Source organism: Lolium perenne, chromosome 3 (genome assembly GCF_019359855.2).
Source record: "Lolium perenne isolate Kyuss_39 chromosome 3, Kyuss_2.0, whole genome shotgun sequence".
Classification (NCBI taxonomy): Eukaryota; Viridiplantae; Streptophyta; class Magnoliopsida; order Poales; family Poaceae; genus Lolium; species Lolium perenne.
Genome location: NC_067246.2, coordinates 30,448,746 through 30,468,614, shown reverse-complemented (window position 1 = coordinate 30,468,614; position 19,869 = coordinate 30,448,746). Strand labels below are relative to the sequence as shown.

General features: G+C 46.0%; 1 protein-coding gene and 1 long non-coding RNA gene across 2 annotated transcripts in view; both read right to left on the bottom strand.

Annotated features, from left to right (window-relative positions):
* Window positions 1-19,869, bottom strand: part of LOC127340854 (uncharacterized) — a 177,443-nt gene that overhangs the window by 59,962 nt on the left and 97,612 nt on the right. The window lies entirely within an intron of this gene.
* LOC127340853 (uncharacterized) lies at window positions 16,533-18,584 on the bottom strand. The gene is made up of 4 exons (XR_007874973.2): window positions 18,016-18,584; window positions 17,479-17,667; window positions 16,752-16,897; window positions 16,533-16,571 (listed from the first exon to the last, which is right to left on the bottom strand). It is a non-coding gene; the product is annotated as an uncharacterized lncRNA (long non-coding RNA).

The window sequence follows — 19,869 nt, the reverse complement described above, 5'->3', positions numbered from 1 at the left end:
CCATAATGAGAGATACTAAACCCTAGCCAATCCATTATGGTATCCATTCATATCTAGAACCTATGCCTATATCTCAACTCTAGTTTGAGTATCACTTGGGTGATCACAAATAAAACCAGACCATAATTAAGATTCAAACCAAGTGCCATTAAGCAACTATAATTAGAACTCTAGAATTGCACCCCAATTAAATCCTATGCTTAATTATGGAGCATAAGATGAACCTAGTCTAAACCCTACAACTTAAACCTATATGGTGGTGATTAACCACCTATCATTATAGTTAAGACCAAACCATGATGAGAGTAGAATTACCCTAGGTATTTCAAGGTGTTATTGAATATAACTCTAGTGCTACCTTTGAAATAGGGTTATACTAAAACTTACAAGACCTTAACAAATAGATGCTCACATAAAATGTTATGCAAGTAATCAAGTTATCAAATATGAAGTCAAGTCCTTAGAAATATTTAGCAGATGAAATCATGACATTAAATCACTTCTTATTAGGAATCCATAGGCAAATATTACTTTCAAATTATTTCTTACAAAGAAATACTAAACAAAACTTTACCTATCACTAAGTAACAAAACTATCATTTTAGAAAACAAATTGAATGTCTCCAATGATAATATACAGATTCATGTCCATATGGAAATTTAATCCAAATATCAATACTAATTAATAAACTAATGTTATAGTATTTTATTAAAGTTGTTAATACATCACTAAATACTTTGTAGAACCCTGGACTGAGATTTGTATGAATTATAGTGAGCAAGACCTGCAAATAGAAAATAATTCAAATCTGAATTTAAAACAGAAATGAAAAATAGAAAATAAAAACAGAAACAGAAAAGAGTGAAGAAAAACTTACCTGGACCTCACTCGGCCACCACAGCCCAGCAAAACGGCCCAAGAAGCAGCCCAGGCCCAGCTCAAACCAGTCCAACACCAGCCCTAATACCTCTTCGCGAGGATAAACATGAAGGAGCCGTCTTCGCCTTCGTCTTCGTCCTGGACGCGCACGAGGCCGCCACCGCGATGGCCAGAGCCACGTCCCGCGGTCGCCGCCGCCGACGCTGACTGCCAGCACACGCCGAAACCGTATAAATGGCGCAGGAGCCCTTCCATTTCCCTCTCTTCGTCCAATTTCTCCCCAATGCGAAACCCTAGCATGCTCAGACTCCGACCGCCGCCGTCGATGGAGCCCATTCCAGACCTCGCCCTGACCACCATTAGAACCGCCGTGCTCTACTTGCTACTACTGCACAAGGAATCGAGGTGGGGCGTCCCAGAACATCGTCGTCGAGCTTGTCTTCCCCGACGCCGGGAGCGACGAATTCCGGCGATACCGTCCACCTCTGGCCTCGCCGACACGCCCGGCGTGCTCGTGGTGAGTCACTGGCTCCCTAGCACCTCATGGCATCCTTCCTAGTCCCCTGCATCGCCGTGGCGCCATACGTCTGCGAGCGCCGCCGCGGTACCTCGCCGGAGAGCTCGCTCCGATGACCAAAACGGAGCGGCGCTACCACTAGTCGCTTAGTCACGCCGCCCTCTCTCCAACGAGCCCCCGCATAGCCCCGCGGGGAACCGTAATCGCCGGCGACCATCAGGGTCTGCCGCCGGTCACCGCACCCTGGCCACCCTGGCGATTTTGACTTCGGTCAAAGCCACCGTGGCAGGTGACCTGGCCTATGGCCCACGCGTCAGTGGCCCTGGGTGAAACTCACCCGGGTGCACTCAATCGTTTTTCTGTTTTAAAATTTAAATTGAATAATTACTGCAACTTCAAATAATTATAGAAAATTCAATTTTAGTCAGAAAAATAAAAATAAGATATCAAAATTCTTAGAAAAGAAAACTCTATCCAATAAAAATATAAAATGGAATTTTTATTTTTAATAAAAATTCAATTATTTAATACTTGTTATTTAAGCCTTTAATTTTAATTCTAAAATCAATTAAAATTCAATAATTAGTAAAAATTTCCAAAAGTAAATAAAAACCAGTAACTAATTAAGGAAAACATTCAAATTAGTTTTCCTTTTCTATTAACTTATTAAATCCTTATTAGGAGGATTTAAAACCATGATTAATAAATACCTTAATCATTAATTATTTAAAAATAATAAAATATCAAATCTAATATTATTTTATTTCAAAATTATTAATAACTTCAACTTTATCAATGAAGTTATTAACCCAATAATTATAGGGTAATTAGCAAACCCTAATTCCATATGGAATAATATTATAACCCTATCATTTCATGTTGAACTCTAAAACCCTAAATTAATTAGGAACCCTAGTTCCATTATTACATGTGAACCCTAATTTGCTTCTAACCTAAACCCTAGGTTAGATCATGTGATCATGGTACCTTATTACAAATCATAGAACCATAGTAGCAACTAAATACTTGTCTTGAACACATAAAATATTGGAGACCTATCACTAATATATGGGTATCCCATGTGTTCATCCTCATCAGACCTAAATGATCAAATAAGGGCAACCAAATGCAAACCCTAGCTCCTATCCTTAGAGATATCAATTTTAAATAACCATGCTTAGCATCACACCATTGTGATGAACTCCAGTAGCACCTACACCCAATAATTATCACTACATAACCATAGTCCGCTAAACCCTACAAGTACTTCATAATTATGAACCATCCTATTTAGGATCCAATAATTCTTTACTTAGGAAATGAAATAGAAAACCTAAACAACCTCAACCTAATTGATATACTTCTTATTACCTAAGAAGTATGTTCTTCAAAAGTTATTCTTTTGAAGTAAAGAAAGAATAATCATCAACCCTACTTATAAGGACCTATAAACCCTAGCTGGCTATCACCAATAAGATGAACCAATCCTGATAGCAACCTTGTATGAATAATTGCTTTGGATGCCTAGGCTTAACTCAACCTTACAAGCCCTAGGTGTTGATGAATCCAACTAGGTTGTGAGCCATCCACTACTTACTCCAGAAACTAATTAGAACCATAGAACACCATAGAACCCCACAACCCTAATTATCATACTTGTTCTTTATTAAAGAACATGTTCTTCAAAAGTTATTCTTTTTGAAGTATATGATAATTAATCATTAACCATGCCATATAGTACTAAAACTGACCACTATTCTTTACTTGTTAACATTATGCCAATTATCATTCTTTGTGTGCTCAACTGATTACTATGCTTTATTATCCACCTGTCCATGATACCAAGTAATCCTACCCGAATAAGAACCTTGTTTGAATCACTCTAAAAGTGCAACACACCCTGAACTAATCATTACAACTCACTTATCCTAAATCATCGGGGTTAGGTCACGCTTAGAGCGATTGCATCTCATTCTTATGCATTATTGCATCCTTGCCAATCTTTTAAACATCGTCCTTACCGGACGATGATGCTATTTCAGAATTTGGAGTTACTGCGTATCGAAGGCCTTGCCTGCATAATCTTGCAGTCAAGAAAGGCAAGTTCATCACTTGCTCATGTCATTTGAGTATTTCTATCAAATTACTTGCAAAGTATTATGGTTATCACTATTGCATAAAAACCAAAACCACTACTTTCATAACTATGAATATGACTATGTGGTGGGCAATGGAACCATGGATTGTGTTGATATGGTGGAGGTTCCATTGCAAGGGTTAATATCCATCTAGGATTAAACAACAAATGTCGCCAGTGATTCTTGTGCCGTAATACCCGTGTTAACCATAAGATCCGGAGTGGGACGGAGTAGTCAAAAGTGTTTCCACCTCTCGTACATCAACGGATGCGCTTACCGTAGACACTTGACCCAGGTTGGGCAAGCGGTGGGGTGGGGATCCCATTCTAATTCCCCACGGTAAGTGGTCTATGATGGGTTGCAATGCTGCCGAAGGAGTTTGGTTAACGAGTCCCAAACTGTTGTCGTGGTCGGGGTCCATCCTTAATTGGTATAAGAGGACCGACGAGGACCCAGGGTCGGGGTATGCAACAAAGGGTGGGTGTGCGAGGTAGCGGAGGAACATGATTGGCTAGACCTTATACCGGGCCTCACACCATAGGAAGTGTGGACGGGTTGCGCGCCCGGTTGGCACCAAGGTTAAGATCTCTTATGGGTAAAGCAACACACCTCTGCAGAGTGTAATGAATCGTGACCTGTCACTCCCTGTTCCGGGATATGGAACTGCGAACGCGGCCGGAAAGGAGCTCCATGAAGTTCTAGTAAACCGGTGAAGGCTGACGGACATAGTTCTTCTGAATAAAAGCAACCTTTCGAAGAAATGATTATGAAAACCTGCATTGGTATTAGACTTTCTGGTCTAATGCCGTAGCTAGTGCATTAAACACCTCTTTCCTATAATGAACTTGTTGAGTACGCTCGTACTCATACCACTCTTAAATCCCCTGCTTAGATATGGAGGCATCGAAGGAGTATCCACAGTGCAACTCGAAGGCCGAGGAGTCAACAACTACTCGAGGAGACAAGACCCTGTCAGAGGAGTCAGATACCACATACATCAAGGAGAAAACCTAGTTTAGCCATAGAAGGGAACTAGTTTCCTAAACCTAGCTCCTATTTAGCTAGAATCTATTCTTAGCCTCTTTAGCTAGTTAAATACTCTACAAATAGAGTTCGTGATAAGACTAGTCTACGAGTCGTTCTTCTGGAGTTATCTGCAGTTTTACCTCATTGTAAAGTAGGAGGCTGTGATGATCTTATGTAACAGAGTCTGTGTGTAATTCTATAGACATGCCTTGGACCCGCATATGTTTCTGTTGTACCACTCTGAGCGATATAATACTAGTGGAACGGTGTTTCATTGGTGTTATATCAGACTTGCATACTACACCATGCAGTGGTATGCCGGGTCACAACAGTATTGTCATAAAACAAGCATGGAACATAAGAAATTATCGATACGTCGGAGACGTATCAGCATCCCCAAGCTTAGTTCCTACTCGTCCCGAGTAGGTAAACGATAACAAAGATAATTTCTGAAGTGACATGCTACCAACATGATCTTAATCATACTATTGTAAAGCATATGAGATGAATGCAGTGATTCAAAGCAATGATAAAGACAATGATTAAACAACTGAATCATATAGCAAAGACTTTTCATGAATAGTACTTTCAAGACAAGCATCAATAAGTCTTGCATAAGAGTTAACTCATAAGACAATAGATTCAAAGTAAAAGCATTGAAGCAATACAAAGGAAGATATGAGTTTCAGCAATCGCTTTCAACTTGTAACATGTATATCTCGTGGATAGTTGTCAACATAAAGTAATATGATGAATGCAAATATGCAAGTATGTAGGAATCAATGCACAGTTAACACAAGTGTTTGCTTCTAAGATAGAAAGAAGTAGGTAAACTGACTCAACAATAAAGTAGAAGATAGGTCCTTCGCAGAGGGAAGCATGGATTACTATTTTTGTGCTAGAGCTTTTATTTTGAAAACAAGAAACAATTTTGTCAACGGTAGTAATAAAGCACATGTGTTATGTATATTATATCCTACAAGTTGCAAGCCTCATGCATAGATTACCAATAGTGCCCGCACCTTGTCCTAATTAGCTTGGATTCACATGGATTATCATTGCATAACATATGTTTTAACCAAGTGTCACAAAGGGGTACCTCTATGCCGCCTGTACAAAGGTCTAAGGAGAAAGCAGGAGCTGGAAGTTGTCAGTGCCGGACGAGTTCCATGGGAATGAGAGCCGCTACGTGCAGGACGACCGGCTCACCATCCTCTGCACCGTGGAGGTCCTCCAGGAGGAGCACGACTCTACCATTGCTGACGATATCCGCAAACTTCTTTTACTTCCGTCGGAGCCGGAGCCAAAGTCAGAGTCCGAGAGGAGGAGGCACGCATGCATGTTGCCCGACGTGACCTTCATCGTGGAGCAGACCGAGATCCCAGCGCACAGGCTCGTGCTGGCCCTGCGGTCGCCGGTGTTCGCCGCCGAGCTCCTCGGCGAAATGAGAGAGAGCACCACGCGCCGTGTCAGGGTCGACGACATGCGCGCGTCCACCTTCAGGGCCGCAGATCGCTACGACCTGGAGAAGCTCCGGCTCATGTGTGAAGAGGTACTCTATGAAAGCATGGATGCCGCTTCTGTCATGCCGACTCTGTTGGTGGCGCATGGCCGGTACAACTGTCGACAACTCGAGGCCTCTTGCATCGATTACCTGGCGTCCGATGCCGACGTGTACGCCTCCGTCAGAGCAACAGATGAGTACAGGAAGCTAGAAGAGAGCTGCAACTCCTTGGTGGTAGAGGTCATGGACAAAGTCTCCACACAAAGATTAGCCGACAGCTCCTCCTCCTTCGACACCGCCAGAAACCCCAGACGGGCAAAGAAGATGAGTGTTTCGACGTATGATGCGTCCAAGGTGGTCAGCGGCACACATGAGATGAGGATTCCCAACTTTGGTGCTCTTTATCGAAAAAAAATAAGGACCTATGGTGTTGGTAGAGAAATACAGTCCAACACTTTCGAGATCGATGGTTATGACTGGAAGCTGGTGGTAGACCCTGCCGGGAAGAATCCGGAAAATGAAGAGTGTGTCTATGTGGCCGCTGAGTTGTTAACTGATCCAGGAACTGCTGGTGTCAGGGCGTCGGTATGTTTCCGGATGGATAGCCCTAATGGGCAAGATGAGCCAACCGAAGAAGACTATAAGCAACACATATTTACAAGGTACGCACAGTCACATGGGAATGATATCATCGCCACCAAGGACGCAGAGCAGCATTTCCTAGCGCATGATGGCTCTCTAACCATACGATGCAGCATCATAGTCACCAACAACTCCTGCGTTGCTACTGGCACCCCCACAGCTTGTGGTGTCGGAGCGCCGCCGCCCAGCATTGCTCGGCACCTCAAGGAGCTACTAGCCAACGAGAAGGGGTCGGATGTGACATTCCTTGTCGAAAACAGAGAGATTCGAGCGCACAAGCTCCTCATTGCTGTGAGGTCTCCCGTCCTATACGAGATGGGGGTGGCCAACAAGGCACACCACTTTGTACCGGTCGCCGATATGAAGGCTGCGGTCTTTGAGGCCATGCTGCACTTCATCTACACCGGTGAGCTGCCACCTATGGAACACTTAGCCCTTGCCACCAGTAGTGGCACCAAGGATATATACTTTGCTATGAAAGAAATAACCCTTGCTAGTAGTTTTTTGGTGGACGGTGGCTTGTTGATTGTCGGAGACATAATGGCTGCGGCATGCAGGTTCAGTCTTGACAAGATGAAGGCCAAGTGCGAGACCTTGCTAGCGGGGTCCATCAAGAAAGAGAACGCAGAGAGCATGCTCACGCTGGCACGCCAGCACAGCTGCTCAAAGCTCGAGGATTACTGCGCCCAGTTTCTCTTATCGGGATATGTGACTCATTACAGAGAACGGGCTGAACACGATATGCTAGAAAGGATTCGCTCTTCTTTTTTCATGTGAAAGAAATTCTGGGCCGTAAACAATGTCATTTCCTATAAATGATACTTTTGGAGTGGTATTTTTCATGTTACGGTCTCAGAACCACTATCACTTAGATAGTGAAATATGTCATTTTGTTGGATTGTCGTGGCAATGCTCTTGTCCTTCTAGTGATGAAGCTGGTAAAAAATGAGTTTGGCTACCGCGCATAGCTACAAATTCACGTAAGAGGTAGCTTTTTGTGTGTGAAAGTATCACATTACCCCAGTTTTTACTATATACTCTGCATGTACTATTTTCTATTGTATTTTCATAGATATTCACCAGTTCGAGAGGACTGTAGGATATATTCATTAGTTTTGTACATTAAAAATAGGTAATTGCCGAGGGTTGCCAATTGTTCATTGTGTGTTTCAATAGGTTGAGTTGGTGACTTGGTGCTACACACTACACTGATGCATCTTCATCATTATTACACAAAATAGCTTATCATCAAGTTGCACACAAATCAGCTCATAAACACGCATAATTTCTCACAAACATTTAAACTTTATCCACAAACACATAGTTCATTACTCAAATCAACGACAACCGGCACTCCTCTGTTGCCCCCATCATGTGCACCAATTCTCCATGAGATCCTTCTGAAGATCATCACGTGTATATTCTTAGGACCATGGGTCTTGTTGTCGTCGCACCCGCACCAGATGCCCCATCAACTCATAGTGATGCCCGTTCACATTCTGACCACGCTCGCTCTCAATGATCATGGTATGCATGATCAAGCAAGCCCTCATGATGTACCAAATGATCTCTTGCTCCCAAAACTTCGATGGACCTCAGGAAGATGTTTAGATGAAGTGTGATTTTTGGAATGGTAGGGGCATCTAGGCCCTGGGTAGACAAAAATATATAGATAATAATCTTGTACCTTTACAGTTGGACTACATTGGTTTCCAAGAGACAAAAAAACAGCAGTTTAGCAATACTTATTTGAAGTGTTTGTTAGGTAATAATAATTTTGCCTGGAAGCTCCTTCCTTTCGTTGGCTCTGCAGGTGGAATTTAGTAGGTATTAACCTTGATGTATTTGATGTTTTAGCTTGGGAAATTAAGAATTTCTCTATTAGTATTGTAGCTAGGAATAAAATCTTAGATTTGGTGGTTAGGATCACTACTGTCTATGGCTCCCCTTATGACTTGATCTTATGCTACGCTTATTTGGGTGTATGTCCATTATATTATTCACCCAATGACATAACCTTATTGTTAACATCATCCAATGTTCATGATCTAGAAACCATGATCATCTATTAATCAACAAGCTAGTTTTATGAGAGGCTTACTAGGGACTCTGGTTGTTTACACAACACACATGTATTAAGGTTTCCGGTTAATACAATTATAGCATGGGATGTAAACATTTATCATGAACATTAAGACATAATAATAACTAATTTATTATTGCCTCTCGGGCATATCTCCAACAGTCTCTCATGTGAAAGAAATTCTGGGCCGTAAACAATGTCATTTCTTATAAATGATACTTTTGGAGTGGTATTTTTCATGTTACGGTCTCAGAACTACTATTACTTAGATAGTGAAACATGCCATTGTTGGATTGTCGTGGCAATGCTCTGGTCTTTCTAGTGATGTACCTTGCGTACAACCTCTCATCTCATTTATTAAAATCTTACCACGTCAAGTTCAAACCGTCTTATACCTTGTGTACCATCATCTATTTCATCCATCATCCGTGCACATAATAATCGCGTACAGTAGTAAGGCGAAGAACAAACATTAGCTATCCTGATTAAATACAAAGAGCACCATCGCTTGATTAAATACAAAAAAAAATCACGGGCCATCAGCTCTACTTCTAGTGGCGAATGAAAAAGTAAAGTTTTTATTTGGTAGGCTAGCCGCGCCATCGCCAAGCGTTTTAAGTCTTAAGTCGCGAATATTCACGCGAGCGCACGCGCTATGCGGGTGTGTGGTGCAGCCATGTATGTGTCTCTACCATTTTACATGTCACCAAGAGCGCTCCTTATAAGTTGCTCCAAAGGCTCTTCCCTTAGCAAGGTGGGACTAAAGTTTGGTCATGGCCAATGTAGTGCTCATAATTTTGGTATTGGGCTACAGATTTTTCGGTTGGGCCTCTGCATGCACCCGTGCAGTCCATCAACGCATCCTTAAATTTACCTTGTGCATGGGCAGTCTGCTTGTGTCAGCTCTTGGCACATGTGTTGACTTGTCCCCATGTTTACAATGTGTCCTTAGCCTTTTGCAACTTTCCAAATGGCTGCACTTGTGGCACACGTCTAGTCCGGGCAGTAAAAAAAGCACGTGATCTCTTCTCTCGTTCTCCTATATTTTCTCTCGTCTCTGCCTGCCACGAGGCGTTCGAGCTGGGTAAGGGCCGTCTTGCTTGGATGATCAAGGACGAGGAGCTAGGCTCACCTCTTGAAGAGAATCTAGGCCATGGCGGCCTTGCTTGGATGGTCGACGGCGGCATCAATCTGCCCAGATGCACCGGCCAGGTACGGTTGTGCGCGTCCCTCATCCCTGGCCATGGTTGCTAATCCATCGTTAACATCAGGTGCTAGCTCTATGCATCATGTACTAGCTCGTTGCAAATTTTAATCTAATACAAGATGTATCAGTTCCTACCTCTTTGTAATATTTTGGTGTGCAACGGCTTGTGATGCATCGGCGTGTCCGAGAGGCTTCGTTGACGCCGGCACACGTGTTTATTTGTCCCCATGCTTATAATGTGTCCTTAGCATTTTGCAACTTTTCAAATGGCTGCACTTGTGGCACACGCCTTGAGTTTTAGACTCAGGGTATCCTGGGCCATCTAGCAGCCAAAAGAAAAAGCACGTGATTTGTTCTCTCTCCTATATTTTATCTCGTCTCTAGCTGTCGCGAGGCGCTCGAGCTGGGTGATGGCGGCCTTGCTCGGATGATCAACGGTGAGCAGCTTGAGCTAGGCTCACCTCTTGAAGAGAATCTAGGCGATGGCGGCCTTGCTCGGATGGTCAACGGCGGCGGCGATCTGCCCAGGTGCACCCAGACTGGCCATGGTTTGCTAATCCATAGTTAGCATCAGCTGCTAGCTCTATGCATCATGTATTAGCTCGTTGCAAATTTTGATCGGTACAAGATGTATCAGTTTCTACCTCTTTGTAATATTTTGGTCTATAATGGCTTGTGATTCATCGGTGTATCCGTTGATGAGCTGCTCCAGGCGGCGTCGTTCTCAAGGTCATCGTCTTGCTGTTCTAACTTGCTAGCTGCTGCGTGCTGGGTTGGGCGTGCCTGATTGGTTCCTGGCATTCCTGCACAAGGCCGTGGTAGTGCTTGACAAGCAGCGAGTGAGCTAGCTAGCTTGCTGCATTCTTCCACGAGCGGCGCCCTGCCATGTCCTGTTGAGCTTGCCGTGCGCACTAAATAAATGAGTTGTTGGGCTGGTCATTTCTCTGCAACACCTCTTTAGAGCATCTCCAGCCGCGTCCCCCAAAGCGTTCCCCAAAGGGATTTGGGGCGCGCCGGACAAAAAAAGCGTTCCAGCCGCGTCCCCCAAAGCCCTTTTTTGTCCGGCGCGTCCCCATTCGGTGTCCGGCGCCCCGAGCCCGTCCCCGTCCCACAGGGGACGCACCGGGGACGCCGGACACAACGAAAAGCGAGGCGGGGAGTGGCGGGGTCGACTCGTCAGCGGCACAATAAATTTTTAACCTAACCGTCGCCTACCTCGCGACGAAAGTTATTGGCGGTGCGGTTCCCGCAGCGACGCAGCGACGGTTCAGCTCCCGCAGCGACGCAGCGACGCGTCCCGTCACGCCTAGCTCTGCGTGCTGGCGTTAATGCGCGCCACCGCTCCCCGCCTCCCTCCGGCCTATAAAAGGGCCGCATCTCATCGTCCCTCTCACACACAAACCCTAGCGCCTCTCTCTCAAACCCTAGCCGCCACCATCTCAACAAGACTCGACGCTATGTCCGGTAGAGGCGGAGGCCGACCTCGCGGTCGTGGTCGTGGTCGTGGTCGTGGTCGCGGTCGCGGCCGCGGCAGAGCTGAACACTCGCCGTCGCCCTCCACGCCGCCGGCTTCATCATCGTCGGAGATGGACGTGGAGCCGGCCAGCCAGTTCGAGTTCGTCCTCGTCCTCAAGGGCGACCCGCACGGCATCCAGAGGCTGCCAGACTCCTTCGCCGACTACGTCGCCGGCGACGATCGCCCGCGCACGATGCATCTACGGGAGGCTGCGTGCGGCTACTACCGGTGGATCGTCGACGTGATCTACGACGCGCGCGGCAAGATGTACCTCAACATCGGCTGGGAAAAGTTCGCGCGGCACCACGGCCTCCAAGCCGGCTTCATCCTCCAGTTCTCCTACTTCGGCGACAGGGACATGAGCGTCAAGGTCTTCGACGAGACGCGGTGCCGTCGGGACTACCACGGCGACAGCACCGACGAGGAGGACGACTGAGTGTTCTTTCTTCGCAGCGAACACGTGCACGGAGGTTTCTGGATGTTCGCCTCATCGGTAGAACCAACAAGGGCACCATCCTCCCGCTGGATTTTCCAGTTTAGGTGACTGGGTGTGCCCTCGAGTGTTCTTTCTTAGCAGCGAACACACGAAACCTTCGATGCACGGCCTAGTTAGGTTTAGTTTCTTTGCAAAATTTTATATTTGTGTCCACGACGGTTCAAACTATGTATTAGTTTGTGGAAAACCACGTTCCCAATTATGTTTTCGTGTAAACCACGTTTCAAATTATGTATTAGTTTGTGGAAATTGAAATAAAAAAGCCAAAAAAATTATTTTAAATGTTTGGGGGCGGCGTTTGGGGGACGCGGCTAGGGAGCGACGTCCCCCAAAGGCAGCACGAACGAAACACGTCCCCCAAACGCTCAATCCGGCGCGGTTTGGGGGACGCTTTGGGGGACGCGACTAGAGATGCTCTTATAACCATATATTCGAAGATTGGTGAAATGTTTGGACGCCTATATATCCTAGCACGTACACCTCCACGATAACGGACGACACATGAAATGAGATGGCGCGTGACATAGGTAATAGCTAAATCCTAGCATAAATATGGGCGCAAACAGCATAGCGGCACATACAATTATAGGTAATATATGTTTCTGAGAATAACATAAGGTCCCAGATAAAAAGTATGGCACCGTCTCCCCGATGCGCGCGTATGTCGCTAGCTTTCCAACATGCTCGTGCGTGTCGTCAGCGGAGTCCGGATGAAAAAGAGATTGTGTTTCCACATGATCTACACTCTGGCGGCTCTCTCTCTCTCTCTCCCTCTCAAATCGTCGCCCCGGCTGTCCTCCCCACCGAAACTAGTGAGGCGACAACGCCACAAGGACTTTCTACGGTCTTCCGGCCCAAATGGTGATGTGGCACTATTTTATGCATTCCCGCATGAAATAGAACACTCTCACCATTCAAGCTCTTACTCTCTGAGCTTGTATTCATAAAATCATGTTGGCCAGCTTACATCTCGTCGCTAGATTTACAACGGACCCGGGTGCGTTGGTAACGAAGTCCGGACGGAGAAGCTACCGTGTTTCTTCACACGATCTGTGATGGCCGTTCTATCGCTCAAAGTATCACCCCAACTATCCTCCTCGCTGAAACTAGGGCATCGGCTGGGTTTTCTAGGGTTTTCCCGCTAAACCGGCAAGGCGACGCTATTTTATGCTAGTTCCGACACAAATGAAATAGCAGGGATGGATATCCGACATTTTCACTTATTCTGTTGTAGATACCACGTTTATCTTTTAACGAGCCCATAGTTGTCAACAAAGGAGCTCATATGTAAAAGTTGCAGCATTTTATCCTAACTGTACATTGGTCAATCCATGTGATCACACCACAATGATTTTTCCCGCTAATGGAGGGCAACTTTGACAAGATGCATGCAAAAGCTTAACCATTGCCGGAATTTCAGGTGCACATATCCTCATTTGAGCCGCCAGCTCTCACAATTTTTGCAAGAGAAATCAAAATCAAAATTTTAAAGTTTTGCAAAAAAAATGAAAAATACTTCTGTGTGCCTTCCCTGGCAATGGCAATATATGCCTGGTTTTTGGAGAAAAAAAATAGCATGACCATGATATTTTTTTGGACATTCTGATCACACAGCAAATATATGATAACAAGTGACAAAAGCATCACTCTGGTACAGAATTCGACCCACAAGTTTAACCAACGAAGCAAGTTAAAAATAATTAATGTTACAAGAGCACCACACAGCTAGCAGAAAATTTAAGACCACAACACTGCAAGAGCACCATCACTTGAATAAACACAAAAAAAACCATCACGGACCATCAACTCTACTTCTCTCTTGCTGCTGGTGCTGCCGCATCAGGGAACCCCTGCAGAAGCACCACAGAAGAAGCATGGCTCCATGTACCGCTGCAGCATCACATCACTAGTCAAAGAAGCTCAGCTCGTCCATCGATTAACTGAACCACAACAGACAAAGAAAGAGTCACATACGCACAAAAAATTACTACTCCACACACAAACAAGATGAACGAGGTGAGGCCAGAGATCAACACAGGTACAAGGAATGTTCAGTAGGTAATAATTACATCATATCGAAGAAATTAAACGGCACGAGACTTTACAAGCCAACACTGCTGTTTGATGCATATATTGTTACTCCATGTACGTGACAACCACTAATCAGTTGTACACCACCTTGATGAACACAAGGTGGAAACAGAAAATAGCAGCAATTTACATTGCTAGTAAGTGGATTCACAATGTACAAGATAACACATACCCAAAGACCATGGTGTCGAGCACGATGGAGCATGGGTTCACTGTAACAAACATATATAATGAAGGAAGAATTCAAGAAGTATGAAATCTTAATAATCAGTTAAGTAACAACAAAGGCAACACTTTAAAAAAGAATTGAGGTTTAGTTTTCATGTTGGAATCCAACTATACCATGTTATTCCAAGATGCAAAAAAAAAAAGTATCGATTTTCCAACGCCAGCCCAACCACATGGCAATAAGGCCCTTTCGTTCCAATCATCAAGCTTACAATGTGGAATCAGCCCATAGGCCCAGGCCAGCCAAAGTAACTACTTGGCATATACAAAATAAAAGACAAGACAAAAATAGGGAGCATCCAGAGACCTTCCAAGGACAAGTAGATAGCACCAAAGTTTTCATAACTGATTTAGGGCCACACAAAATCTTAACCAGAAGACAAGACCATGTAAGGAAAGTCAAGCACCTCGCAAAATAGGAGAGACCATCCATTTTTTCCAATATCAAAGACTAGAAAAGAAAATCCATTATTAGCCCATTATGACCTAATAAAGAAATTTATGACTAGTCATTGAGGTACCACCCTTACAAAGATGAAGCGATTTAGCTAAGCATAAGGCAGCAGGGGGCACCTTCCAAGCATAGCCATTCTCGTGCCTGGCATCATCCAAGCTGAGATCATTGTCGGCCCTGAATCCACCACCCCCTTGGGCTATACCGTCATCCTGTGAGTGAAGCATGGATGTCAACTTCTACAAAGGTAGAGAACATGATATCAAGTTCCACAAAGCTACAGAACACGCAAACTTGTAGAAAAAACGACAGTTGGCATCAGGATGATTTAGATGACCATGACATTCATAAACAAAAGTAAACTGACGCTGTACAGCTAATAACTGACGTTAAAACACTTCTACACGGAGCTGCCAAAAGCAAGCCAAAATGACCATGACATTCAGAAAGAAAGTAATTGAGGTTGTACAACTAGAAAATGCTCGAGCATAAGCGAATCAGAAATGGCTTAATGATATCAATTTACTCACAGCACAAGAATGACAATACTGTGTTCTTATCATCTTACAATTAAGCACAAAGCAAGCGATGAAATTAAGCAACCACTCCATAACAGGGTATGAACATATGGATTAGTCATGACTAATCGTTTACCAGTCGTTGATGACCATATTCTACAGATACTACAATATACATTAATGAAGCACATTAAAAATGCATCAAGGGGGACTAGGTGGAGACTAACCGGCTGCTGTAGGTGACTACTTGCCTCTTGGCCTCCACCACCCAACAAATCCTTGGGGCCAATATCCTGAAATGGAAGGAGGCGAATTCAGGCAAATTTTGACAAATTCAAGAAAGAAATGGCTCAGCCATGCATGCCATCACCAATCAGACATGAAAGAATACAGAACAAAGTAGAAGAGCGGAGGAAAGAGCCAAAAAGCAAATAATGGGACAAAAATCAGATCATTCAATTAATAAAGCAAAATCATCCATAATCTTATCATCTTATTCTTATGCCATAAATGAGTCACGAAAAAATAAGCAAGCACTCCATAATACCAATTCGTAATCAAACCATCTCGTCCCAGTTCCCCAACTTCATGCCTTTTTTTCAGCTCCGATATGCATTGAACTTGAAAACAATAGAATTTGTCAGCACTGTCGATGCATAAGCAGCAAAACAATCAGCAGACCCACTGCCTAAGCACACAATGCATGTTCATCCATTCAACACCGTACACATTTCAACAGGAAAAAAAAAAGAGCAACACATGGAGGAGGTGGTGAAGAGAGACCTCAACAATGGTGGCAATTAAATTCTAAACATGATTATCGAGTGCAAGAAGAAACAAACTTAAAAGATATCATAGATATGCAACTTTACTAATCTGGCAAATTACAGTTGGAGAAATTATAGTGGAAACTCATTGACGATCATATGTTGTTCTAGCCATTTCATATAAGAGTTGTAACCGACAGTGCTGACAAAATTCAGAGCCCAAAAGCGAGTTGTCCAAGAAAGAGAGGATTGCATCAAGCGGCTATTCAGTTTTATTCATTCATTCATAACCATGAGGGCATGCAACAGATTCAGTTAAACCCAAACAAGCATGGCAGCGTGCACTGAACCTACACAAAGAATGGACGGTTGGTGGCGGCGGTAACCTCCTGGTAGGTGAGATGCTATTGATGAAGACCTCATAGCTGATTGGCGGCCACCGTAGAGACTTCCTCTTGCAACGGCATTGAGTCTCTCCTTCTCATCCTCTGATATGATTTGAACCTGGAAAAATGTACAGCAAGTTATGGGCTCCATCCAATGCATAATTAAGCGCAAACCAAGGAAAGAAAATCTGACGTAGATACGCATCCAAACATAGCATGCTTTGCAGCAGGTGCGGAATTATCCAGGTAAAAGAAACGAATTTTAGTAGTAATAATGTATGAAGGAGTGAGGTCTCACCAGCTGCAAGTCATTGGCAACAGCAGCCCATCGGAGTTGTGCCAGGTCGGATCAGTGAGCACAGGCAAGAGCTTCAGGAGGCCTTCAACGCGGATGGTGTAGGCAACAAGCAGCAGTTCAGCATCCTTGTCACGACAACGGCGCACCTGCCCAATGTGAGCAATGAGAGTAATCAGTGGAAGCCAGCATGTGTTACCATGTGAGCAAGAATTAAGTGGCCAATAAAGTGCAACAGTGAAGGACAGAGCATATATCCATGGCAGGCAGAGCATGAACATAAAAATACTAGGAAACTAATAGCATATCAATAGAAATCAGACGGTAGCAATATAAATCACAGAATATCACAGTTAAACTAGAGCCACAAAGGAAATCATAGCATACCAATCAGATCGTTTAATTAATAAAGCCAAATGATATTCTGGTCATCTTTTTCTTAAGACTAAAATGAGTAAAGAAAAATAAGCAAGCCCTCCATAATACCTATTACTAATCAAACCATCGGGACTAACTATAAGACATCAACACACTATGCGCACAACAGATTATACATTTAAGAACAAAAGCAGAACAATTATATATAAGCATGCAGAAAAATAGGAGCCTGAAAGCACAAGTGGAGTTTTGGAAGGAAAAAAGAGCGCATTATGGAACTCTTCATTGGCAAGACTCATACGGTTGAACCCAAATACGCGGCAACATAAGATTTGTTTGTGGCAGTGGCTACCTCCTCGTCGGTGAGTTTCTCTTTCCGGAGACCAAGTCAATAGATGCCGTCGATCATCAGCGACTGTAGCACCTCCCCGCGGCACTTGCAGATGTCACCGATGAAGTCAGCCTCCTCCTCACCTGGCTGGCCGCCACCTCCTGGTATGGTTCCATAAGCAGCAGCTTGGTGCCCAAATATGATTTGAACCTGAAAACGATACAACATTCAGCATTGTCGATTCATAAGCAGCAGCAGCAGAAAAAGAAATCAAGCAGCATCCACTGCGTATGCAGAGATGCCATTCATTAACAAGCAGCATCAGAAATAAACGAACAACACCCACTGTCTGGTGTCTTGATACAGACATTCAAATCAATGAATCATACAAACTTTTGAATGATTCACAAGCAGCACCAGAAGTGAGCACGTTGAAGTCCTACACACGCACTGCCACCTATTCACACGCAAGAGATTCCGTTCCAAATCGTGCATATTGCAACATGTGAAAAGTGACGAATTTTTGCAAGAATTGTTGGAGTAGTTGGGAAGAGGGACCTCGCTCACGGGGGGTAGCAGCAGCATGTTTGTCGGGGCGTTGCCGCTGTCCTCCTGGCGCGTGGCCCTCTTCGTAGTAGTCCTTGGCCTTCCACGGTGGCCAACATGATCTCGGTTGCCGGAGTTGGGGCGGTGATAGGATTTGGCCGCGGCGGGTCTAGGGTTTGAGCGGGGTGGCAAAAAAGAGGATTCAGGTGCGCCACGCGCATGGAGCTGAGAAATCCATTGCGGTCTGCGCGTTAAGATCGCCACCGAACCGCCTCACCCCGTCCTGCGGCCGTGTCGCCGCCATGGACCCAAAGGTCGAAACTTGAGCTCTGTAGAGCCGGAGGCTAGGGTTTGAGGTGGTGATGCGGCCTGGCTGTTCCTCGCGGAGGATTCGAGAGAGGAGGATGAGGGAGTGTCGGGATGGTGGCCAGCAAGGCAGGGGGGCTGGCCGGAGTTGGCCGGGATCTGCCGTAGATGGAGCAGGAGGAATGGGGAACGGGAGGAGAGAGGATGCGGCGATGGGAGGGGATTTTGGGTGTTGGGTGGTTCAGGCTCCAATTTCAGTTTGGGCCAAAATATTCCCGCGCGACACGGACCATAAAATTTGGCTCAAAACTCGAATTTCCTTGGCGGGCTAGTTCGGTGGGTTTCCAAATTTGGTTTCGCATACGATTTACTCACGTACAGGCGTACAGCTAGAGCTATGAGCTCACATATACCGTAACAAGCAACGGATGCACAAGTTAGAGCATCTCCACCGGTGGCCCCGATGGCGTCCCCGGTAGCAGTTTGGGGGACAGGAGAGAAAATGGGCTCACACCGGTGCGCCCCATACGGCGCCGGTGGTTTTTCGAGCGCAATAGAAGCGCCGGCAACCCTGTGCCAGCCCATGGCCAAGGCCACGAATCGGGAGCGCCGGCAGCTCGTGGAACGACGGTTTTTGCGGGTGGGGCGCCTTGTCAGCGAGAGTACGCGGGAGTTCGCATCGGAAACGACGCGGGGAGGTTGGTCATCGGCATTAATGGCCTCCCGCGCGGAAACCCAAACGGCGAGGGCGGTGACTGGCCACGCGGCGTCCACCTACCTTACCCACGCGGGCCCTCGCTAGGGAAAGGCGGAGCCTGGTGACGCCGGAGGAGAGGAGCTTGCCGGACAACGCTCTCGACAGCCCGGCCTGGGCACGGCGTTTCGAAGACGAGCGCGCCGTCGACCTCGCGTGGATGGCCAACCGCTTGAGCGGCCGCTTCAACACTGTCAGCCGCCGTGCCTGGTGGTACTACCGCGACATCGACAACACGCTCCGCCAGTACGGCTTCCATCCGCGGCGACAGGCAACAGGACCCGATGTACTTCCCGCAGGCGGTGGGCACGGCGCCAGCGCCGACCCTGCAGAGGGCGCCGGAAAGGACCACGACGTCCGGAAGCTCGCGCACCGGATCGTCGGCTGCCGTCGCGCGCACGCCCTCGGCTGCGCCCGCGCCTCCTTCTGGAGGCGTCGTCATCCGCGACGAGGCGAGGCGCGCGTCCTCTGCTCCGGCCCATCGGACGACGGGGTCGGGCCGCCGCTCCCGCGTCAAGGAGGAGGACGCCGCGGCCTCGCCACCACTTCCGCCGGCGAAGAAGAAATGGGGGAGAAGGAGGCCGAGGCGCAGGCGGCCCTCCGTGGCGACGACAACGACGAGGAGTTCCCCGCCCTACAGTTCATGGTTAGCCGCTCCGTCGACGAAGACTACCGGCATATTTCGCTGGACCCGCGGCAGGTGGCGGTGTGATCCGCCAGGGACCACGGTGCAACTACGTTAACCTCGCCAGACCATCGGAGCTGCCGGCGCTAAAGGAGGAGAAGGCCAACGAGGAGGAGGACGA